Source organism: Orycteropus afer, unplaced genomic scaffold, assembly GCF_000298275.1.
Source record: "Orycteropus afer afer isolate SDZICR_OR568_19922 unplaced genomic scaffold, OryAfe1.0 scaffold00037, whole genome shotgun sequence".
In the NCBI taxonomy this organism is placed as follows: domain Eukaryota; kingdom Metazoa; phylum Chordata; class Mammalia; order Tubulidentata; family Orycteropodidae; genus Orycteropus; species Orycteropus afer.
Window position 1 is genome coordinate 672,283 of NW_006921624.1, and position 8,820 is coordinate 681,102.

General features: G+C 36.1%; 1 protein-coding gene across 1 annotated transcript in view; it reads left to right on the plus strand.

Annotated features, from left to right (window-relative positions):
* Positions 1-8,820, plus strand: part of DENND1A (DENN domain containing 1A) — a 581,826-nt gene that overhangs the window by 109,206 nt on the left and 463,800 nt on the right. The window lies entirely within an intron of this gene.

The window sequence follows — 8,820 nt, forward strand, 5'->3', positions numbered from 1 at the left end:
AAAAGAGAAAAGCCAGTGTTGTATTCTTTGAAATCTGATGGATGGAGGCTGAATCCCAGCTCTTTATTTAACTCTGTGAATTTGTTCTTTGTGAGCCTTGCTTTTCTTATTTATGTAATAGGGATACATCTACTTACCTGGTTGTTATGATTGAATAAGATAATAAATTACAACACTCATGGCCATGTCTTAGGCACTTAGTAAGTGGTAGCTGGCAGTATTATAATTATTACTGCAAAAATGTTGAGTGGGACTCTGTGTCTGAAACCCAGTATACGAACTTACAAAGCAGAGGAATTGGCAAAAAGGTACTTCAGTTTATACAAAGATTCACCTCAAGGTTTCTGTAAATCTGAGAGAGTCCCTAGTGCATTTAATGTTTACAGATCATTAGCAAACAGATGCCAAGAGGCAAATAAACTGTAGCTTAGGGTTTTAGATCCACAGACAATGTAGAAAAAAATCAGTTTCTGATCAAGTTATTACATCTCAGAATAAGTAATAGAAGGCAATGGGAGAATTTTAATTGGGTTTATAAAAGTTTATTTCAAGAACACATGTATTTCCAATTTGAGGCACACCTATACATCTGTAGTCATCTAATTTATAGTGCTTGCTTATTTCTCCAGTGGGGTTAATAATATAACAACTAATATTTATTGTGTGCTTACTACATGCTGATGTAATACTTAGGAAGCTGTAGCACTCAGACTTAGTTTCAGTTGAGCATTTTGATACTGGCGTTTACCCATTTGGAGTGACAAGGTATTTAATGAATTTTTTTTTTCTAGTCTGTTATGCCTGAAATATTTGGTGAGTATTTATACTGGGCAAGACATTTTGTAGGAGACAAAGCTAAGTAAAACATGGGACCTGGCCTCATAAAATACGTACTCATCATACAGTATATTTTCAGAAGGGAGCTTGCGGTATCATGAAATGAGCCTTGGTCTAGTCTTGGACTCTGCCCCTGGCTCTTCCCCGTCTTCCTTGAAATCTTTGCTGCCCCTGCCAGGACGAGGCCAGATGCCCCTCTACTATGGTAGACATGCAGACAGTATTGTGTGGATAGACTTAGGTTCCCTGGGTGGCACAGACAGTTAAGTTCTAGACTACTGGCTGGAAGGTTGAAGATTCACATCCACCCAGAGGTGCCTGGGAAGACAGGTCTGGGGATGTGCTTCCCAAGTTGCTTGTTTGAGTTTCTGTATTGGTTAAGCTGTAAATTCCTGGAGGGCAGGGATGGTGGCTGTCAATTGGGCCATTCAAAGGCAGAGTGTTTATACCCTGAATTGAGTACTAGTTTTCTAACTTTGGATAAGTGATAGATGGACTATTGCTTCCTGTAACAATGGTAAGATTGATAAGATAGTACCAATATCATAGCTTTGTCATGAAGATTAAATGAGAAGTTTTATATAAAATCCCTGTCACTTAGTGAGTACTCAATCAATAATATTGTATTTGAATCAATAATGAATTAAGTTCTCTTTTCACCACTTTGAACAGATGTGAAGTATCTATTTATGAAGACCATATGTGATGATGTCATGTTTGTGATACATAAAGGGCACAGCTATCACTTGGGTTAAGTCTAAAGTAATTACAAACACATTAGAATAAGTGTGACACTTCTGTTACTCATTGAGAAAGGTGGAGTGAAGTACATTTTAACTCAGAGAGAAATTAAATGCAAGCCTGAGATTGTAACCATTAAAAAAAAGAATATCTAATTTTGCATAGTGCCTAAGGCACTTGACAGCTAACCAGAAGGCTGGTGGTTCAAACCCACCAGCCATTCCTCAGAAGGAAGATTGGGCAGTCTACTTCCATAGTGATACCACCTCAGAAACCCAAGGAGGGGTCGCTGTGAGTCGGATCCGACTTGATGGCACGTAACAACAACAACAACATTAATTTGATAGATTTTAGGAATTTGTTCCAGACTTTGAACAAATTTAAAAACCTTAAATACTTAAATTACAATAATAATGAAAGTTGAAACCTCAGATTTTCAGTAAGGAGGAAGTTAAGTTTAAGTGAGCATATTTTTTTGGCATTCTTCCCCTCTCCAGCACACTGTCTCTTTTCCATTTTTAGTTCTCTTTGGCATTTCATTTATGTTTGACTTTTGGGTTTATGTGATACGAGCTTGGTTAAGGACCAGCTTTGTATTCCTTTCGTAAAGGAAATTAGTTATGAAAAACACTTCAAATGATTATCACATAGTGGCATTGCTGGCCAAAATCTATCACATTCTCTAGAAAGAAAGATGAAACTCCCTGGATTTTACTGCTTGATGTCAGTGGACTCACTATTTGTAGAACAGCTGATGTATTTAGGACTTGTTGATTCACTTAATTGGTAACTGTACTCTATTCATAATTTCAACAACTGAAAACAATAGGTCAGTGTCTGCTGTTTATGCATAAATAGGGACATCCGAGCAGGATGTGCCTGAAAGGCAGAATATGTTAGCTCTGGAGGAAGAAGCTGGTACATGAATGGTTCCATTGCTTGCCATACTGAGGTGGGTTGTTCTCTCCTTTGCTGAATAATGCTGTTTGTGTTGTGTTTTTGTTATAGGTGTAAATGGTGAGCTGTACCTATGTTATCAGGCTAGCTACTGTGAATATATGCGTTTTAAATGCCATTGTTGGGAGGAAAAGGTGTTCTAAACATGGTTTAAAATTGGTAATGACTTAAAAGTTTTTATGTCTTTTACAGTCTTCAGGCTTTAGAGCAAAATATTAATACCTGGAATAGATTTTTTTAAAGTAAGAATTCTATCTGTACATGAAAATAGAATGTTCATTTAACTTCCTTTGAAAGGAGTTTTTATTTTTTAAGTAGTAAATTAGACTCCTTTCTAATTTCAGGGTAAAATCTGCATTTTGGAATGAATATTTTCTTTTTTTTTTTAAATGAGTAATTTTAATTTGAGGAACATTAAAAGGAAGACAATATAAATTATTTTGTTTTATTGTCAAGGAAAAGGAAAACATGTTGGTTTTTGTTGGTGTTGTTTTTAAACTGACTATAGTGCTTGAAACAGTCCTTTTAAAAATAAGTCATTTTAATAGATAAATTTTATTTACCATAAATTGAATAATTTACTACAATGCTTTGTTTAAGTCAAATGCTAAAATAATGATCCAGGTATTTTACAATATAAAGTAAATTAAGCTGAATTTTCGTAGCTGCAGTAGGTTTAATTGGGAGCTCTGGTAGCATAGTGCCTAAGGCACTTGACTGCTAACCAGAAGGCTGGCGGTTCAAACCCACCAGCCACTCCTCGGAAGGAAGATGGGGCTATCTACTTCCGTAGTGATATCGCCTGGGAAACCCAAGGAAGGGTCGCTATGAGTCAAGTTCGGCTCCACGGCAAATAACAACACAACAACAATAGGTTTAATTGGCAACGTCTTTGAAGCTCTATTAGTTTAGTGCAAGGTAGTTTGCGATCATACTACCAAGAAATTTTAATTCTGCATTAGACAAAAAAAATGAACTTTTCTCTTTGAAGATTAAAAGAAAGTTTATTTCTGACTTGGGAAAAATTTTAGCTTTTCCTCAAAAAGTACAACTTCTCAGACTATTTTCTGAGAGTCTACATTTTTAGTGTGTAAAAGTTGAAAATGTCTCTAAGGAGAGAACATCCCATTTGCCCCATGTTCCCATTTTCTCATCTGGAAAATTAAATCTGGTTACAGTTTGCATTAAGAAGCCCTGGTGGCGTCGTGGTTAAGGACTCAGCTGCTCACCAGACGACTGGGGTTTCAAACCCACCCAGCCGCTCCCCTGGAGAAGATCCGACGATCTGCCCCCATAAAGTTCACAGCCTAGAAAACCCTGTGGGGTGTTCTCCTCTGTCACAAAAGGTCACTCAGAATGGAAATCGACTCGAAGGCACTAAACCACAGTAACGAAACAACTTGGATTAACATTTGTGGTTGTGGAGAGAAGGTCCTATCTTCAACTCCATGAAATTAAACAATGAGATTATATCGTTTATAGCTAATTTTAAAGTCCCATTTTTTAAAGGGCAGGTTTTTGTAATTGTAAGCTTCAAATGTATTCCATGCTTTGGCTCTTATTGACCGCAATGTCCTAGAGATAATGACTGGCAACATTTCGTAGGCATTAAATGATTTTGGGCTTGATACCTGCCACGTTAAAAGTGAAAGCAGCATAGATTCCCATGTTAACTGCTACATTTGCAGTTACTCTCAAATTTCCTAAAGAGCTCCAGTTATAAAAGATAGTAGTAGCATTTGGTTACTATGCAGTTGTTAGCCTTTCATACAAAATTAAATCAGTGTATTTTTTCAACAGTCAATTAAAAATGTTTCATGCTTTGACCTTTCCAATGGAGTCATTGGTGTGAAATAGGAAAACAGCAAAATAATTTGGTAAGATATGTGTGTGCGTGCGTGTGTGTGTACACATATACTAGTTACCAATGTACAAAGGAGCCCTCATACATAACCACAGTACATTATATGAATTATTTTGCATTTCTATTGTAAAAGATCTGTCTACCACGTTTTCTAGGAACTTTAAGCCTAAGGCAGAACTCAGGGTTTTTGGAGCCTGTGTAAAATAATTTATAGCACCTTTCCAGTAAGTCTTGCCCAGACTCTTACTCTATTAATTAAACATCCTGTGGCAATCTGGTATATCTTAAAGATTTAAAAGTATGCTGTAGTAGAAGACTAGAAAACATTGAGGTTGAAGAAAATTAATCTTTCTTTAAAAAAAAACACACAAAACCTGAAAAAGTAAGACAGATTTATTCTTACTGTTAGTTTTTTCTCTGTGGTGATATAAGCCTTTTACATATGGCCATGCTCTGTACATGAATGAAATTGTACTTTGGGGTCCATCAAGAGAGTTTAGGTCTGCAGTAATATACAAATGGCTGTTTTAAATGTTGAAAAGCGTATTGTGCTCTTCAGTGGACGTGGTGCACACGTTAGGGCACAGCCTCTTGCCTGGCCATGGTGCTGGCTCATTGCAGTGATATGATGTGATGCCTTGTTTGAAGGCCAACTGCCTCTTTTAAACCTATCCTGTAAGAGATATATGGACTCCAGCAGACCTATTGGCAAGACATTTCATTTTATTTATTTTTGAAGGATGGCAAGACATTTTAAACACAGTATTTTCTTTTTGTTCTTGAAAAGTATTTTCCTAGGAAATGATGGCCTTGATTATTAAGTTTGTAAGAATCTATTACTTATATTAGAAGAAATTATTGAGAGGAGGATAAGGAGAGAAGAGTATACTGTTTATCACTGTATTATGTTCTTAATTTTCTGTTAGAGGCTACAATTCTTAGAGAAAAAAACTTGACATATGCTGTTAACTCTCTTCTTACTGCCAGGCAGCTTAAGTAAATTGTTATGTTACTTTCTTCCATGGTAGTACTCTCATCTGCAGATTTTTGTGTTGGAAGTTAGCTGTTTAGTGACACTGCATTTGGTGGGGAGGGTATGAATGTGAGAAGGTGTTTTGGAACATTAGCAATTAAAGCACTGGATGGTGGATAAAGAAATAGATATATAAATATTAGACCGATGTACAGTTTTCCAGTGTATGTTATTTTCCATATAAAGATATAGAACATTTCATAAAATGTTCCCAGACCATTTAAAACTTTGTCAAAGAAATGCAGCTGACGCAATGAAATACATAGAGTACTTGTAAAAACATACAGACACGCAAGTGAATTGCTGCCAGACAGAACATTTAAAGGCGGTTTGCTTAACTGCAGGGTGCTAGGTTTTGTACATGTGCCATGCTGAAACTGTTAGTAAGGCGGGTGTTGTGTTGCTTGAGAAAAGCAGATTGTATTTGGACCTTTTTAGCTCAGATGTTTCCAATGTCGATATTTTGGTGACATTATGACATTATGATCTACTCAATGTGAAAAAAGAAGATTTCTGCCTACTGGGTAAAATAGATTTTGTAAGAAAATTCAGAGAAACTATTTTCGATTTTTATATGCCTTTCATACTTTTATTAACTATCAGACCCAATCTTTGAGCTAATTGGATGGAACGCTTATAAGTTGAGCTTTGGTTTTAAAAAACATTGCCTTTTTTTTTTTTTTTTAAATAAATATTGCTTCAGAGGTATTAAGGACTCATGCAGTTTGCTTTTTGTAAACTTCAGGGGCTAAGAAAGGAAATAAAAATTTTATATTTGGATCATAGTAAATAATAATGTATGTATCATCGTGGACCATGTTATCTATTAATATCTGGGATCTCACTCTAGAGATAGCCTTAGGACAATTGGAAGAGTTCAGTTGGGTGTTATTAGATTGCTTACTATGAAGACAGTGTTTATTTAGGACGATACAGTTTGAATGGCATCCATCCTGGCATTCTGTCTTTCGCTTACCCTTCAGTGTGTTAAAATGAAGTTGAATTTTCATTTCATCATGTTTCATTCTCTTTTAAAACTTCTTTTATGTTGTAAAGGAGCTCTGGTGGTACAGATGGTTAAGCATTTGGCTGCTAACTAAAAAGTTGATGGTTTGAAACCACCTAGTAACTCCAGGGGAGAAAGATCTGGTGGCCTGCACTCGATGGGGCAGTTCTACTCTGTCACTTGGGGTCACTATGAGTCAAAATTGACTTGATGGCATCTAATAACAACAGCATTGTGTTGTATATATGAATAAAATACATTTAAAAAGTAAGTTTCTTAATATAGTTGGTCAAAGACATATTGCTATTTAAAAACCTCCATCTCCCATTATAAACAAGAAATTAATTTTCTAAAATTGAAGAATATAATTTTTGATTTCTGATGTTCATCCCCTCATGAAATGGTGATAGAAAAATAAAATGTTTGGTTTTATTGTCATTGGTATTTTGAAATTCCCAGGAAGCACAAACTACTGTAAGAATGAGGATATTGATATTAAAGATTTAAATGAGAATCATTTGTACATGAAATTTTCTGGTTGAATGGTGGTAACCACATGACAATTTGAAGAAAAAGAATAAGCCTTAGATTATTTTGTGACTTATTTAACCTTTTTTTACTGTGTCTCTCGTTGGCTTTTGGTGGTTTTTTTTTGGGGTGGGGAGGTGTCTCTGGATCAAATTTTAAGTCATTTATGTATGTTTTAGGAATTATAACTCCTGTCTTCTTTTTATATCTCCTCCCTCCTACCCCCCATAGTGTCCTTTCAGAATTTTGTTGGACAGCACATTGTCCCTTTGCACCCTGTTGGCTGATTCTTCTCTGTAGACCTAGTTCTTTTTCTGGAAACACTATTAGCGCCCTCTGGACTCCTATCTCAAGAGGCCCAGGTCCTGGTGTGGTTTCAGCACTGGAGGCCAGAGATGAGGAAGTCATAGCTTCTTTACCAAACCCACCAGGGCAGGCCTGCACAGTGCAGCAGGAGGCATTGGTCCAGAATTCTGCTAGTCACGGTCCAGGCACATCATCGGTACCTTCCCATGGTTGATGATGAGGGTAAAGAGAAAAACTGACTACTAGTTTTAAGCCAGTCAGAAGCCATCCCAAACACCAAACTGACTGCTGGTAGTTTTACCTAATTTTTTGCACAGTCGTTTCTGGGAAGCTTTACATTGGGTGTTGCCTTTTGAGTATTCCTGCTTTTGTGAGTCCTGGGTTTTAAAAAATAATAACACATTGGCTTCAATGACTTGAAAACTGGTACTTTTAGGATTTAAATGTATATGTGAATACAACCTTAGTTTTGTCTCTTTTTGGTTGTTCACTGAAGAACAGTTAACTGCATTTTTGTATTGTGACTTGGAGAGTTTTAAACTTTAACATGGACTCCCTTTCATAGCCATGTAAATTGGTGTTCTAGTGTGTTTTAAAAGATACGTGAAAAGTGAGTTATATATGTTGTGATCACTATTAGAGGGGAGACTCTTAAATACTGTGTTTCCATGAGCCTATTGCAGTGATACATGCTTTCCCAAATACATACTATTCTAATCACTCTGCTTAATGAAATAAAATTTTTCTCTTATTTGAAAAGATTTTGAATGTTTTTCTCATCAGTAGCAAATGGAGTTCTAATACCTTTTAATTAGTATACTTATGTATTGATTTACAGATGATGGGATTGGATTATTTGGAATTACAATTTAAGAATCAAATGGCCCCTTCAGTAATTCTGTTTTAAATAGGTGACCATGAAAGATATTTTCATCTATGTATTTTTATAGTTTCTGAACAAGGCTGTGTCGGAAAGAACATAATTTCTCATATCCTGATATTCTGTTTACACTGATGAGCTAAAAATATATTGTTTGGTTTTATTTTGAAGAACACTTCACCTAGGTTTATCTGTGTTTTCAAAAACAAACAGATAAACCCCACAAATATTTTGGGGAGGATATATTTTACTTTTAAAGGAAGAGAGTTTTGTGTTTGTTCCTTAAAAGAATTCTTCCCTCACTCTCTTTCACTTAACCTGAAACTGGTGTTTAAGGATGTTTATAAAGCCCACATCTGTAACTGTGTAAGGAGGCTTCTGATTAAAGAAGAAAAGTCAAAGCAGGTTTAAGACTCATTTTCACTGGAAAAATATATTGAGGGCAATTTGCGGCTGGCAAGATTTTTGCATTAGGTAATAGTCTAAAGTTAACAGTAGCATCAGGTCTTTAAATTTTCCTTTTTTGTATTTCTGGAGGAGGGTAATGGGGATGGCTTGCCAAGTCCTTCCTTGTGCTCATCAGCATAGCAGCCTCAGCTGCCCCCCTTGGATCCCCTGCCAGGGCTGCTATCATCTTCTGATCAAATATTAATGTGTGATCCTCTGCT